The sequence below is a fragment of the Camelus bactrianus genome, chromosome X, assembly GCF_048773025.1.
Source record: "Camelus bactrianus isolate YW-2024 breed Bactrian camel chromosome X, ASM4877302v1, whole genome shotgun sequence".
Classification (NCBI taxonomy): domain Eukaryota; kingdom Metazoa; phylum Chordata; class Mammalia; order Artiodactyla; family Camelidae; genus Camelus; species Camelus bactrianus.
This window is the reverse complement of record NC_133575.1, coordinates 8,439,158-8,455,257: the sequence shown is the minus strand read 5'-3', so window position 1 is coordinate 8,455,257 and position 16,100 is coordinate 8,439,158. Positions and strand designations below refer to the sequence as shown.

The 16,100-nt window shown below is 39.8% G+C and overlaps 1 long non-coding RNA gene across 2 annotated transcripts in view; it reads right to left on the bottom strand.

Moving 5' to 3' along the window:
- The window catches only part of LOC123620023 (uncharacterized), an 83,893-nt gene extending 72,182 nt beyond the window's left edge, over positions 1-11,711 (bottom strand). For both annotated transcript variants that reach the window (XR_006728731.2, XR_012504848.1), the window contains exons 1-2: positions 11,477-11,711; positions 6,275-6,429 (exon numbers count right to left, since the gene is read on the bottom strand). This is a non-coding gene — a long non-coding RNA (uncharacterized LOC123620023). The remainder of the gene's footprint in view (positions 1-6,274; positions 6,430-11,476) is intronic.
- Positions 11,712-16,100: the final 4,389 nt, after the last annotated feature.

The following is a 16,100-nucleotide window of genomic DNA, read 5'->3' as shown; positions in this document are numbered from 1 at the left end:
AACACTGGAAACAAATTACATTTCCAACAAAGTGGAATGGTTAAATAAACTCTGTGGAATATTACACAACAAGTATCATATGATGTGCAGGACAACCGGTAAAAATATAAGAAAATGCTCTAAATTCTTTAAATTTATCTATCAATTTATATATCCATCCATCTACAAATATATGTATACATATATGTGCATGTATATATATGTGTGTGTGTACAAAGGCATATATATGGTATGATTCTAATTCTGAGCTAAAAGAATAACTATTACTTCCTATACCAACAGTACCACAGAGTAATCAAATAGTTGTTGAAAGAAATTTTCTCTTTATAGAAGGATTCCAGCTAATAGACTGCATGAAAGGGTTAGAAGACATGACCTGAAGCTCACTCATGGGGCTGCTGTCAGGAAGCTTCCATTCCTTTCCACATGGTCTTATTGACACGGCTGCTGCCTTTGCTCAGAGCAAATGCTGGAAAAAGAGGGGCAGAAGCTACACTGCCTTTCATGACGTCACCTTGCAAGTGACATATCATCACTTGCCTCATATTCAATGGGTCACGCACACCAACCCTGATACAGTACAGAAGGACATGATGTAGTAGAGAATAAGCTTTGTTTTGTTGCAGGTTTACAGGGACACCATGACCTGGCCCAAGGGGATGTCTGCAAGAACAAAGAATGCCTGCAGCAAGAAGATTACAACAATCAACCACACCCCCTCCCTTATTTTTTGTATAAAAGGAGCCTGTATTCTGACTAGAGCAGGATGGATCTCCAAGACATTAGTTTGCCGTCCTCTCGGACTGCCGGCTTTCCAAATAAAGTCGCTATTCCTTGCCCCAACACCTCGTCTCCTGATTTATTGGCCTGTCTTGCAGCGAGCAGAATGAGTTTGGACTCGGCAACAATGACACAAGGGCTTGCATACGAGGAGGCAGGGAGGACTGGGGGCCGCCGTAGAGGCTGGCTACCAGGAACACCATTTTTCAGCCCTCAATAAATCAATAATCATCAATGGCTGCTGACCTCACGAGAGGGACAACCAGATTGAAAGTACCACATGAGTAACAAGAGCAGCTGTGAAGTAGTCTGGTCAAAAGATCTGAACTTGAATCTGATTAAGCCTCTTGTCCCCTCTGCAAATGTACAGGAACTAGAGGGGCCAAAGGAAAGTGTTCAACAATACCACATAAATGGCAGTAGCAAAATCCAGCCTGTGAGCACTTTTACAAGACAAAGAACTAATGTCTTCAAAACATAAGTTGCAAGAGGATTTGAAAAAAACAAAAGATATGGAGGGAGGGAGAAAACCTACCAATTAAAAAGAGGCTAAAGGACCTATCAACAATTACAGAGTTTGAACATTATTTCAATCCTGATCTGAACAAATAAATTATGAAAGAGAAGATTGCGCATATAAGTAAAGGAGAAACTTTAAAGTAGACAAATACAAAGTACGACATCCTGAAAGCATTCATTTTAAAGAGGAAGATAACCCTACACACCCAATATGTGCTTTCTTAAGAAAACATTATAGTAAGAAGAAACATCCATTTATCTAATCAGTTAAATGCTTACCACGTACCTAATATGACCAAGGCAGTAAGTAAGTATCCTGGACCAAAACAGAAAAGGTTATATTATGCTTGACACCTGGTGGAGAAGGCAGCAAAATGCAAGCTTCACTTTTGCAAATTATTCTAAAAATGACTGGGCCAAATAGTCTGAAATTGGACTTGGGCAGAAGACATCAAATAAATCCCCTGACCTGCTTTGCTTTGTTTAGTTTTATGAGAGATGTTTTTAAAACACTTACTGTTTTACTTTAATGATTAACATGCCTGCCCCAACTCTTCAAGCTTTTAGTGTCAAAATATATCTATTTACTTTTTTTTGGCATGCTTACATGTTCTTATTTCCATAGCATTATTTAGATTGAAATATGATTCTCATATCATAAAATGCATCCATTTAAAGCATGCAATTCAGACTACTCAGCCATAAAAAAAAATAATGAAATAATGCCATTTGCAGCAACATGGATGGGACTGGAAATGGTCATTCTAAGTGAAGTCAGAGAGAGAAAGGAAAAATACCATATGATATCACTTATATGTGGAATCTTTTTAAAAAATGACACAAATGAACTTACTTATAAAACAGAAACAGACTCACAGACATAGAAAACAAACTTATAGTTACCAGTGGGGAAATGGGTATAGGAGGGATAAATTGGGTGTTTGGGATTCGTAGATACTAACTACTATATATAAAATAGGTAAGTAATGAGGCCCTACTGTACAGCACAGGGAACTACATTCAAGACCTTGTAATAATCTATAATGAAAAAGAATCTGAAAAGGAATATATATATATATGTATAACCGAATCACTATGCTGTACACCAGAAATTAACACAACATTGTAAACCAACTATACTTCAATAAAAAAAAATAAAGCATAAAATTCAGCAGTTTTTAGTATATTAACAAAGTTAGGCAACTATGACCACTATCTAATTCTAGAACAATTTTATCATCCCCATAAAGAAATCCCATACCCATTAGCATTTTCCTCTGCGAGCCCATCCACCATTGCTTGTGGCCCCCTCCTCACCCTTGGCAACCGTTCATCTATTTTCCATCTATTTGCCTATTCTGGATATTTCAGATAAATTAAATCATATAATCTCTACGACCTTTTGTGACTGGCACTTTCACACAGTATAATGTTTTCAAGGTTCATCCATGCTGTAGCATGTATCTGTACTTTGCTTCTTTTTTTTTTTTTTAACATTTTTTATTGATTTATAACATCTTACAATGTTGTATCAAATTCCAGTGTACAGCACAATTTTTCAGTTATACATGAACATACATATACTCATTGTCACATTTTTTTCTCCATGAGCTACCATAAGATCTTGTATATATTTCCCTGTGCTATACAGTATAATCTTGTTTATCTATTCTACAATTTTGAAATCCCAGTCTATCCCTTCCCACCTTCTGTCCCCTTGGCAACCACAAGTCTGTATTCTATGTCTATGAGTCTATTTCTGCTTTGTATTTATGCTTTGTTTGTGTTTTTTTACTTTGCTTCTTTTTATGGCCAAGTAATATTCCATTATGTGGATAGACCTCATTTGTTCATCTCTTTTTCTTTTCTTTTCTTTTTTGGACATTTGCATTGTTTCCACATTGGGGCTAGTATGAATAATGCTGCTATGAACATTTGTGCACAAGTTTTTAATTCTCTTGGGTAGGTACCTAGAAGTGGAATTGCTGGGCCATGAGGTCACTCTATGTTTAATTTTTTGAGTAACTGCCCACATTTACATCTTTCCTGAGTCTAATCAACTCAAGCTCTTATTGGACTGGCTTGCCTTGGTCACATGTTCCTCCTGAACCAATCACCAGGTGCCCAAGGGTCTGGGGGCGGGGATTACCCAGTCTAGTCTTGTGCCCAAACTTGGAGCTGGAGAGGAAGCCTCTCACCTCATACACAAGCCACAGGGACTGGGAGTGAGGAAAAGGAGATGCCCCCCACAGGAAATGTAAGGAAGGAAGGGAGAACAAAGAAGGGAGCAAAAAGCAAAAATGCCTGCTGTGCTGGCTTTCTATGTGTACAGACGAAGCCAACCCAAAGTAATCATGAATTGAGGACAAGACATAATCTACTATTATCTTTCTGCTTCCACCTGGCACCTTGTACAATAGCTTACATGTAGTCAAAATCATTTTTTTAATACTTTCAAAATCATTTCAGAAGCAATAAATCTCACTGCAAGAAATTTGTAAAGCAAGGAAAAGCACAAAAAAGCAAATAAAAGTCTCACTACTCTGAGCAACCATGGTTAAAATCTCAGTGATTGTTTCTATTTTTTTCTATACACATACAAATAGACAAATATGTATATAGAAAAAATATTTATTGACCAATTAGTACATTTCAATTTGACTGGCTCTCAAGTTATACCTAATTAATTATTTTGTAAAAGTCTGGTTTCCTGCCATAACGTTGATATTTAAATGCCAGACCTCACTCCATTTCTTGAATTACATTGAGATAATAGCTTTTACTAACCTACTACCTGTTTATACTTAATTTTGTCCAACATTTTTAAATGCATCCCTTTGTAAAGGTATTTTTACATGATATGATATCTGAAATTTACTTCAAACTAACTTGAGAGTGGTACAAGAAGTAGGTAAAAGTATGGATAAAACAGATTGGCTATAAATTGATCATGGTGGAAACTGATGATCATATTTGGGGGGCTCAATATTCTACCGGGTCAACTTTTGTATATGTTCACTATTTCCCATAAGAAAATATTGAAAAATAAACATATTGTATGCATTACTTTCATAGATCTAAGCCAAATTTTTAAAAAATATTGAATATTTGTAATTTTCATTTTAGCTGAAAAATCATTACAGCACCCTTCTCTGTTATAAAACATAAAATATACTTCATTGGACAAATTTTCTCTTTTCTTTTTTCAAGAGGTACTGTGAATACACACACACACATACACACACACACACACACACACACACACACACACACACACACACACAGAGTTTGACATTTTGGTTTTGGAGTCCGGGTGCAAAGGATCTCCTTGTTAGACCAAAACAAAATGATTATTACAGAATCATGTAGCAACGAATGCACAAGTTAAACCACTTAATTTAATGCAATGTAGAATAGATTCTATGTTGACAAATTAGCTACAGAACAGTCAACTATGAAAAACGGCGCTGCGGTCAGAGGGGCCCAGGCACAGATTATTTGTCAACCTGGCCTTCGTGAAGTTCAACAAGAGCCATGGGCCCTGAAAGTATATGATGTTACTCAAGCTGACTTGAGGCCGAGCCACAATTCTAGCAAGTCTCCAGCAAAAAATGTGTGATTGTCACTAATTACTTGGTATTATCTGTGTAATGCCACCTTAAATAATTCCATATTTTAAGGTGGCTAAAATATGCTCAGATGCTCTTTGGTTGACTTGATCGAAATACACAATTCAGTCATTAACACTGAAAACAAATTACATCGTTTCACTCTTTTTGCATATCCTGATAGCAAGCTAATTTTGTGGTCTTTCACTGGAAAAGATTAGAGTTGGTTCGTTTAGGTATAGAAAATCTGGGAAACAGGAAACTACCCTTGGGAAAAGAATATCCTTCTTAAGAGTGTTGTTCACAATGAGACATTAAAGAGAAAATAATCAGCTTGGAAGTATTGAACAGTCTATTGGAAGAGTAATTTCTCAAAAATACATACTGTGAAGTGTCCACAGAATGAATCTAGAGGTTTCTATGAAGGCAATTAGGCTGAAAAGTGAAAGGCATGTTGTAAAGTATTCATTTCCCACGTGCCAAGGTCCACATCCTTATGAGGTGGCAATTTACACTGTAATCTAAGAAATCGAAATGAAATAACTGTCATTTCTAAGTCTTCAAAAAACTCATTACTGGCACTTTCAAACTTCTCTGTGCCTTTTAGAAAATATAGGAAAAGGGGTATTTTGTTTCATAGTGGATCCTTGATGCCCCCTCAAGCCTTGAATCACCAACATTAGCCGTCAGCCTCACAAGCATTTTTAATGTCTCAATTTCAGTATCTCTAAAGAAGATACTTCAACATATGGTTGAAAAGGAAATAGGACAAGAATCAAAGGAGATGGTTTCAAAAGGAAGCTTAGAGAAACTAACCCAATGCATGGTAACTTCATATGTTTAAAAAAAGTGCCAGGCAGCTGGCTGGTGGATGAAATAGAATAAGGTCTGTGCATGGCTGTGGATTGATTTTCCTCAAGGAAGCAGAAAAGAAAAACAGCCCCTCCCAGAGACCCAGGCTCTGTGCTGGGTTCTAGAAGCCTGAACCCATCCACCTGGGGGGCAGGAGCCCGCCTTCAGGATGAGCGCTTCGGAGTTGAAAGGAAAAATCATGAAATGAAAAGATAATAGATAAACAGCAAGGTCCTACTGTACAGCACAGGGAACTATACTCAATATCCTGTAATAGCCTCTAATGAAAAAGAATCTGAAAAGGAATATATGTATGTATAACTGAATCACTATGCTGTCCACCAGAAATTGACACAACATTGTAAACTGACTCTACTTCAATTTAAAAAAGATAATACCAAGGAAGCATCCATTTGGAAGGGCCTCTTAAGGAAGGCTAAACCCACTTCCAAACAAAGTGTTAGGAATGGATTCTGTCTATTTCGTTTCTGGGACAGTTTCTGGGAGAGACTCACAGTGGGCGCAGCAGCTGAGAGAAGGAACTTTCTGTGGCAGGAGGAGGAAGAGGAGCAGCAACTCAGGCACCAACTGCTGTTCGAGCGATGTTCACTTTTCAGTCTGAAGCACTTCTCCTGTCGTCGGCATGAAGCCAGCGGGCGGCCAGCGCCATCTGAATCAAACATGAGCGATACAGACAAGGCTAAGTGGGAGAAGCTGGGGGCATCCCTTCACACCTATAAAGCAGACACTTAGGCAAAGCAACTCTTCAAGCAGTTATGGATTTTCTCAACCTCCTCTGGGCACACAGTAGGCACACACTTCTCGCCAAACCTCAGCTGCCCTTCCCAGGGGGCAGAGGCCTGGAACCAGGCCGGAAGCCCCCGCCCTCTGCGGCCTGGGGATGGGGTTGACTGCCAGACCCAGGAGGCAAGCTGGAGGCCAGGACTGAAAAAGGCAGCATCATATGACCTCCCACGGTCAATACCTGAGAAAACGAAGCCCAGAGGGCAGCTTTTCTGTTTGAAAATAAAGGATGTTAACTGAGAATGAAACAGCAGTGGAATATCTCAGAGTTTATAAAGGGCATGACTCTGACAGCAAGTTTGAAAAACATTTAAAATATTTACTTTTTCATAGATGGCATATTGAGCAGCGTCCTTATTTTAAGTTCAAAAGGAAATACTTCTCTTTGGATTTAATGGAAGCCGTATCTTAGAGATGCAAAGAATGGTATATGCAATTTATGTAAATGCACACACATAAAAATCCATGAAAACAAGTATCTTTGGTGCTGAGGCTGGAAATTCCTTTCCCTGGGATCTCTTGGACATTTAAATGGTATGCATACTGATGAAACTCCATTAATTCCCACCTGCACATGGGCATGTGTGGATGTGAAAAAAACCCAATCGATGACCTCATAAAGCACCAATGTACCACGAATGAAATATGAGATGTTGAGGGTTTACAGAAAAGTGCAGAGGTCAAAAAAATTCAGGACAAAAAGGCATCAAGAGGGTTTTGAAATCATGATTTCCTTTGGGTTTTATTATTAAGAGTTGAGGAACTCAAATATTTGGAGCCATAGGAATATAAAACTAACAAGTGTATTTTTAAAATAGCAACTATCCCCCTGTTTGCCTTCTGCTTACCAAATAGGATTTCACATTATCAAATGTCCTTTCTCTAAGGACATTAAGGCATTCTTAAGAATCTAAAAGGCAATGGTAATCCAGTAAGGACAAAGGTTGTGCCGCCACGCATGGCTCTCAAGTAATAAATGGACTCCACAAATGATGCTTGATGTGATTAGCATGGGGTGATATTAACGGTACAAAAATAACAACTACAAGCTAACTACGTGTTCACTATTACATTAACTCTAGTTACTTTCAGATAGTTTATGTGGGTATTATTAGAATCTGAAATCTCCTTCCTACGTAACTAATTTAAAATCCCTTTAGAACACAAGAAAAGCACCACAGTATTTCTCTAGACCAGGGGCAGCAAAATACAGCCTGCAGGACAAATCCTGCCCATCACCTTCTTTTTGTCAAGAAAGTTGTACTGGAACCCAGTCCTACCTGTTGACTGAAAGAAATGCACGACCTAAAAGTTGAGAATTATGTTTTATTTGGCGGGCTTTCTGAGGACTTCAAGCTCGGGAGGCGACCTCTCAGATAGCCCTAAGGGACAGCTCCCAAGAGGTAGGGGAGGAGCCAGGATACATAGGAGTTTTTGCAACAAACACTTGGTAATCAGAACATCAAAATGAGACAGGAGGGAAGGGGGCAAGCCAGAGCCACTCAAGGAATGACAGCAATTTAACACCAACATGCTGGAAGGTTCACCTCCTAGTGGGCCTTGAGGATTAAGAGGTTTAACTTCTAGTCAGTAGACCTTGAGCTTCATTATATGCTCATTGTAACAGCGTGATCAAAGAACATGCCCGCAGGTGCCACGACAGCCCCAAGGCTAAAAGCAAAAGGCCAAAGAATGGGCGGTGACTCAATTCCTGGGAATCTCAGCCCCTTTCCCAGGGCAGTTGGAATGGTCCCACCTGTAAGCGTGTGAAGCTACTGAGACCATAAAAAGTGACAACACCACGCCTAGTGGCCCTTTGCGCTCTCTCTCCCCTTTGGAGACGGCCCGCTCTCTGTCTATGGAGTGCGTACCTATTTGTACTTTAACCTGAGCACCCAATTCCCACACCTCTTTCCTCGCCTTTCTCTTGCCTCACACTCTATGCAGTGTGTATCTCTCTAAGTAAATCTACCTTTACTCAACGGTGGCTCGCACTTGAATTCTTTCCTGTGCGAAGCCCAGGACCCACACTTGGCAGGGCACGTCGTACCAGGGGCTCAAATGAGACCTGGGACTCAGCCCTCCTCACGCCTCACATCTGTTTTCCTGCATCAAAAAGATTACTGGTTTTTTAAAATTTTCTTTTCTTAATGGAGGTACTGGGAATTGAACCCAGGACTTTGTGCATGCCAAGCATGGGTTCTACCACTGAGCTATATATACCCTTCCCAAAAAGCTTAGTGTTAATTAAAGAAAACTAGCTGCCTCAAGTTTAGGAATTTAGTGCTTTTCTCTGTATGGGAAGATCCAAGAGTCTGGGCTCACTGAAAGCATCCCTTTGATATGTACCTTAACTATCTAGGACCAGTATCCTGTGCTTCTCATCCTGAGTGTCCTCAGGGGCTGTCCTTCTGGCTGGCAGGCATCCTATTTCCATCCTGACTTCCCTTAGGGCTCACCGTCAGGGCGGCCACAATATGACGGCTTGACAGCTACAGCATCCTGTTTACTGACTCGGCAGCAATACTTTTCATTCACACATCTATTCAGGTACACATTGTCTGTGGCTGTTTTCACCGTCTAATGGCAGAGATTGGGTGGCTGCAGCAGAAACCGTATGGCCGACAAAGTCTAAATTATTTACTGCCTGGCCCTTTACTGACCAATGCACCAGACAGTTAATTATTTATCCTCACTGTCCCTGTGGCAGAATAAATACCAGATATGTAAATTTTCAGTATCTAGTATGTTGCTTTCCTGAATGTAACTAAATGGGATTCACATTAAGTTCTGATAGATAGTCTGCAAATCTGGCTGCCAAAGAGTCCACCCCGCACTGTGTTGCTTTCTGCTCTCTCCATCAAGACGCACAGTTTGTTTCCTCTCCCTCTGAATCTGGAGTGGCCCTGTGACTTGCTTGGACAGCAGAATATTGTGGAAGATGCCTGGTGGTTTCTGATCTGCTCTTGGCACCATGTACCTCTATCTCCCCTGCTAGGAGAGGCCCCACGAGTCAGCAGACATGGCAAGCACCTCAGCCACGGTGCCAGTCTTGAGTGAAGCCATGTGGGACATTTCTGCTGAATGCAGCCACAGGAGGGGCCACAGCCAACACCTCGGGGAACTGCCCAACTCAGTCTACAGAACTGACCGGGGGATGAGAAGGAGTACTGCCGTTTTAAACCACCAAACTTTGTCATTACCCAGAAGTGAACTCACTCAACTTAAGGCTGTGAGGTCGCATCTAGTATTTCAAAACTTTCCTTAAGATATCTAAAAATTGTTCTAAAACAAGCCAGCTCTATCATTTTCTTTTCTATCTTAAAAGCAAGAAACAGCATTCTCTTCAGATGGCAGTGTGAGCATGCTGGATGAAAAATGTCTCTCCTAAACTACAGGTAAGACATGGAGAATCATCTAAGAAAGAGTGAAGTCATCTGGCAACAGTAGTAAGACACAAAATATAATCATACTCTAAATTCTGGAAAGATTTTTTTTTTCCCAATCTACTGTCTCAGTGCCAGGGGTTTCAGAATCTCATCTTTTTTTTTTTTTTTCCGTTGAAGTACAAACAGTTTACAATGTGTCAATTTCTGGTGTACAACATCATGTGTCAGTCACGCATAGACATGCATACATATATTCCTTTTCATATTCTTTTTCATTATAGGTGACCACAAGATATTGAATCTAGTTCCCTGTGCTCTACAGTAGGTCCTTGTTGTATAGAATCTCATCTTTGCAAAAAGCACTTTTCCCCCCATTCTACTTGTCTTATTAAACAGAGAACAGGTCAGGAGAAAGAAAGACGTCACAGAAACCTAAACTATAGCTGTTGAGCTTAAGTCTGCTGGTGAGAGGCAACTTGCGAAAAAAGAATCAAAGTTGGTAACTACTCCCAGAAAAAAAGAGAAGACGGTTGAGGAGAGGAAGAAGAAACCATACAGACATGAGAAGAAAAGTCCTCCTGGGGTCACAAAAACTTGGAACAGGGGATTATATTTCCCATGGAGTGTGGAAAAGGGCACTCAGGCAAATTTAATTTAAATCTCAAAGAAGAAAAGGACTTCAACTAACCATTGAAACACACAGGGCCTGGAAGAGGAGACTAGGAGGAAAAAACTCCAAAATGACTAGGAACCTGCTATAGTGGTGGGATGATCCATGATTTTGTCCTTCGTTTTAATTGTGCTTTTATGTGTCTGTGCTTTTTAGTTTTTAACTTGGTTTTATTTGGGGGGCTGAAAATGTTAGTATCATGTGATTTTTAAAAGAAATGAGCATTGGTTAGTTTAATAATAACAATAATAATAACCTTACCATTTTTAGAAAATGATATTTTAAGTCTAAGTAGGATGAAGAAAATAAAGCATAAAATAAAAGATGTTAGAAAACAAAAATACAACATTATTGATAAATCCAAGAGCAAATTTCTTGGGAAAAAAGAAAACATAAAATGGTCACCTCTGACAAATAAAATCAATTAAAAAGGAGGAAACTGCCTCCTAAAGAAATTATGAGTGTTAAGATTGGGCGTTAACAACAGCTACTGAAAAATAACTCTGAAAATATAAAAAATAGGCAGGCGCAATTGTAATCTAGTTGAAAATCTAGGTCAGAGTTGGAAAACTTTATCTGTGAAAGAATAATACATATTTTAGGCTACGTGTACCACGCACTCTGTGTGGCAACCATTCAAATTCCACTAGCATTTGGGAGCCACTGAATTCGAGTTAAACGTAAAAAACTGGTAGAAGTCAATGATGAGTAAATTAACAACAATTGCCTGGGAGCAGGCTTTCTAGAAGCATTTTCACACATTCCCAGTGAGAGTGTAAATCACAGTAATTCGTCTGGAAAGCAATTTGGCAAACGTATCAAGAACTTTAAAAGTGTGTATGACGTGTTGATACCTGTGAAGGAGGGAGCGCTGCTACCCGGCTGCTGCTGGGCCTGGGAGTTTAGAGGGGCGTCTGAAGAAGGGGACGCCTCCCACGAGGCAGCTTCTGGAACTGCTGAAAGAAGGTGTGGGCTGCACCCAGCTGCTGCCGCCAGGGCAAGCGCCACCGCTTCCGGGACAGGGAGAGCACGCCAGCCCGGGTGAAGCCCCTCCTCCCTGCCTCAGGCCTCCCTCTTTGGTGCCCTCTACTGGCAGAAACAGGAAGCAAAGCAGCATAGGAAAAATGGGATTTGCCGAGTCCCATTTTCAGCAAAACAGAGCATAGCAGAGAGCGGTGGGTTTGGAACTGCCAGATAATCACCGAAAAACTGGCAACATCTGAAACCTCTTTATAAAATTTCCCTTAAGGGTACAAAATATGCTGGGTATCTTCAAAGCTAGAGCCTTGATTCCAAAAATCGTGAAGGAAAGAACTAAAAACCTAGCATCGGCTATTTTTACAGTGATTTCTGGGAGCAAGCAGGAGTTTACTTCATTAACAGACTCATTTAAATCATGATTTTGTGATGGGTCTGGCTTGGAAGTTTTGAGGACAAGGATGTAGTTTTCCAATAGTTTTATTTCTCATTTTTCTGTACAAAATGCATGATACAGTATTAAGTCTACAAACAGCAACTCTTATCACCAGTTCTAAGAATTTTAAACTGAGCAGCTAACGTAACCTGACATAAATCAAAAAACCTCAGGCAGCTCTCAGATATGGTTACACATTGAAAGCAATAGGTTGATGCTGACATCATCCTATCATGATCAGTGGGTCTGGACTGAACCCAAAGGACAAAGGCTACACACAATTTGTTGGGAAGAACATTTCTTGGGAGGATAGGCTTCTTGTCTACTGATTCACTTTTGACAGGAGATGTGTAAAATCTAAGAACATTTAGCTACTTATTCCTTAGGCAGCAAGAGTAATTTTCCCCTGTTTATAGAGAATACTGTTTGACCTAACCTTGACTGTACCGTGGTATGTTCACCACATCATGTCTCAGTATGGTAAAATGCAGGTTTTCAAACTTGACCTCTCAAATGAGAAAACCAAAAGAACTGGTTGGCATTATGAACCTGTGACCTCCTCAAATTATCTAATGTGGTGTGTTTGCTCCATTCAACACAGTATTTGAAATATTCCTTGTATGACCAATCAACCCCTTTCCATAATGTCATTAATAGTTGCCCTGGAAACCAATTAGTGAGCAAAGTAGCAGACCATCACCTCCTACCCTGCTTTTTACCACTGGGAAGTTAATTTTTTATTTCTGATTGCTATGAGCCCATCAAAAAACAATCCCCAATACCGCATAAAAACACTTTTGTGGGGGAGGGTTCGATGTGAGATGTGGTAATGAGGAGGATGTTTCAAAGAGATTTCAAGTTTTCATCCAGTTTTCCTTTAGCTCCCTGTGTTAAAAATCTGTCGCAAGACAACTTGAAACTTAACACCCAGGAACTCTTGTAAAGCCAGGTCCCTGTCTAATGGGGTAACACGTTCTAGAAAATGTGAAAAAGCACATGTCTGACCATCCAACAATTCTGGGTGTATGACCTAGAGAAAGACTGGCATTTGAATACAAGGAACTATGTACAAGTACTGTTCCTTGAAAGACTGTTAGTAAAAGGGAGACTTGGAAGCAATCTGAAGGCCCAACAATGGTAACGGAATTAATACAGGGTATTATATTCATGTGATAGACTTTTATACAGCAGTTAAAAGACAAACTAAATGTGTCTATGTAAAAACACAAATTGATGTAGTTATATGTGTGTATACATATGTATGTATATGTAAATATGCATCTATTACAAGTTAAAATATGATGAAAAATAAAAGAACAAGAAGTTCCATGTGTACAATATTTCTCCATGCTACACCAAACTCAGGGTAGTATTGCCTCTGGGAGAAGGGCAGGGGACTGAAATCCAGGTAATGATAAAAAGAATTTTAGACAAATCCAAAATGTTTCATTTTTTTTAAAAAACAGTGGCTGGAAACCAATCATATAAAATAACACAGTTGTTAATTTTACAGTGAAAATATATTTTATATTTTCCTTTCTAGTTTTCTGCTAACTTTAAATTTCTTACAAAATAAAACCCAGGTCGTGTTAGCGACAAGATCCCAAAGACATGTTGCTGTCTCTATCCGTTTTCTCCCTTGAAACCTGAATGGGAGCAAGAGCAGATACACGTTCCCTTGGTGAGCTGGTGGCTTCTGAACATGCCAGAACTTTGGCATTCAGCCAAGGCAATGAAGTTTGAGCTGTTCCATAGATCAGGGTACAAAACCTTTACACCACAAAGGCGCATTGCAATGTTAGCTACTGCTGCATAGCAAACCGCCCCAAAACGCAGTGGATTAAAAAAGGGTTTTAATGCTCTGACTGGTTAAGCTTTATGTGCTACAGAATATAAAAGATAAGATGGACTATCATATATCAAAAGAAAATCTTACTGGGTTTTCCCTCTAATAGAGCGTTTTGGTTTTCAGACTTTATTTTACATACTGCCCAAACACATTTAAACAGCCTTCATCCTCTGACTCTAATAGGTTTGTTTCTATACAGCTCACAAATCATCTCACCCAAAATTATTTCCTGGATAAGAGAGACCGACAACCTGAAATTGTCTCAAAAAGTCACCTTTACAATAGTGAAGACTGAACACTAAGTAGAACCTGCAGGCTGGTGTAATTTACCTTGTGCCAAAGCAGATGACTTATTAAATCATTCCGATGAAAGTCGTAAATCTGAGTGAGAAAAGTACAAATCAACAGGAAAACACAGTCAAGCACTTTACTACCTATGATTTTCCATGACCTTCTGGAAGGATGAAGATTGATGTTGCAAAGAAATTCCAAACCAGAAGCCCTGTTTGATGAACTGGCTATGGTTTACATTATTCTTAATTCATGTGACTTTTGCTATCACTAACCCCTCTATGAATCTTTTGGGGGCTTACATCAGACTATCAGGATATAGTTATTTCTTATGCCCTGCCATGCAGAAGAATTTGGGAATCAAAGAAGTCTGAAGGTCTGCCAACTCCCTATTTAGCTACGAAGGAAGCTGTATGAAGGCACAGCACCTGGTCTGCTGACCTTCAGGTGAAGTGTGAAGTCAGTGGAGTGAGGAAAGGAGCTTGCCTGCCTTGGGCAATGACGCATGAAAGCAGGCATGCTGGAGTATTAGATCAGAGAGCCTTTCAGCTCTCAAAAATGAGTTTTCATCATATACTTTTCTTCGAGTTTTAGGCATAGCCAATCCCTAGATCTCCCTGTTTTAACTGAGATATAATTCACATACCATAAAATTCACCTTTTAAAAGTGTCAAATTCAGTGTTTTTTAGTAAATTCACAGAGGGGAGACAATGATCACTACTAACTCCAGAGATTTCCATCACCCTTTCCTTCAGACTCATTAGCAGTCAGTTCCAATTCCCTCCTCTCTTCATCCTCTGATGACCACTAATCTACATTCTGTTCCTATAATTTGCCTAGTCTGGACGCTTCGCATAAATGGCATCATACAGTACATGGCGACTTGTGTCTGCCTCCTCCTGGACTCCTTTTGATGAGTGGAAAAACACAGGAACCTGATGTTCCAACTCTTGGGGTATCCCTGCTCCTTCCCTGCTTGACTGGAGGCCAGTCTCAGCCTGGCAATCCAACTCCACAAAAGGTCAAAAGCACAACTCTATCCCCTCAAACATTAAGCGAATGGTCGACATTTTGGCAGTGGTCTCTTACAGAGATTAAGGGAGGCTTACACCGCAAGCCACCAAGCAAACACACCCTAATCCTCTTTTTCTGAAGCAGATCCATCATTGCTGGAAACTTGTGTACTCAGAAATCCCCACCATACACACCCTTGAATCCACAACTTGACTGTTCAACAACACATGAACTCTTGCTATTCACCCATTTATAGTAACTGAATTCCTTGCCACGTGAGGACAGATGTAATACATACGCTTTTGATGCAAGAGGAACACTGGCAACACGTAATCTCAGTAAGATGATCTGGGTCAGCCTGCTATTTCATGCGCCAGTCAATGTGCAGAAGGAGTGGAACTGGCTAAGCACATCATCCCAGGCCTTGAAGACCTTCACTGGAGACTTACACTGTGCTCGCTGGTCCCACTATTTACACCAAAGAGAAAGTTGAAGCAAAGAAATGGCCATTTACAAATTCACTTTGAATTTAGAACATGTATTCCATGGGGGAGAGAGGCAAAGAAAAGCATTCTGTTTTTTACTGAAATCAGGTAAAAACAACATAACTCAATCATCTTAAAAATGCACCACCTAAGGATTTGTCCCAAATGGACATCTTGAAGACTCTGGCTCAAGCACAAGACAAGCAGAAGCTAGAAAAAAGTGTGTCACCAATTGCATTGCTAAAAAAAGAACAACAACAACAAAAAAGATTTAACTGGTTTATTGAGTGCATCTCATTGGAGTATACACACGATTTCCCCAAGTTACTGCTTTTAATTTTAAGTTCTTGAAATTCCTTTTCCCAATCTATATCAAGTCCCTTAACAACATCTTGCCAGACTTTATAACCAGAGAAAACTTAAA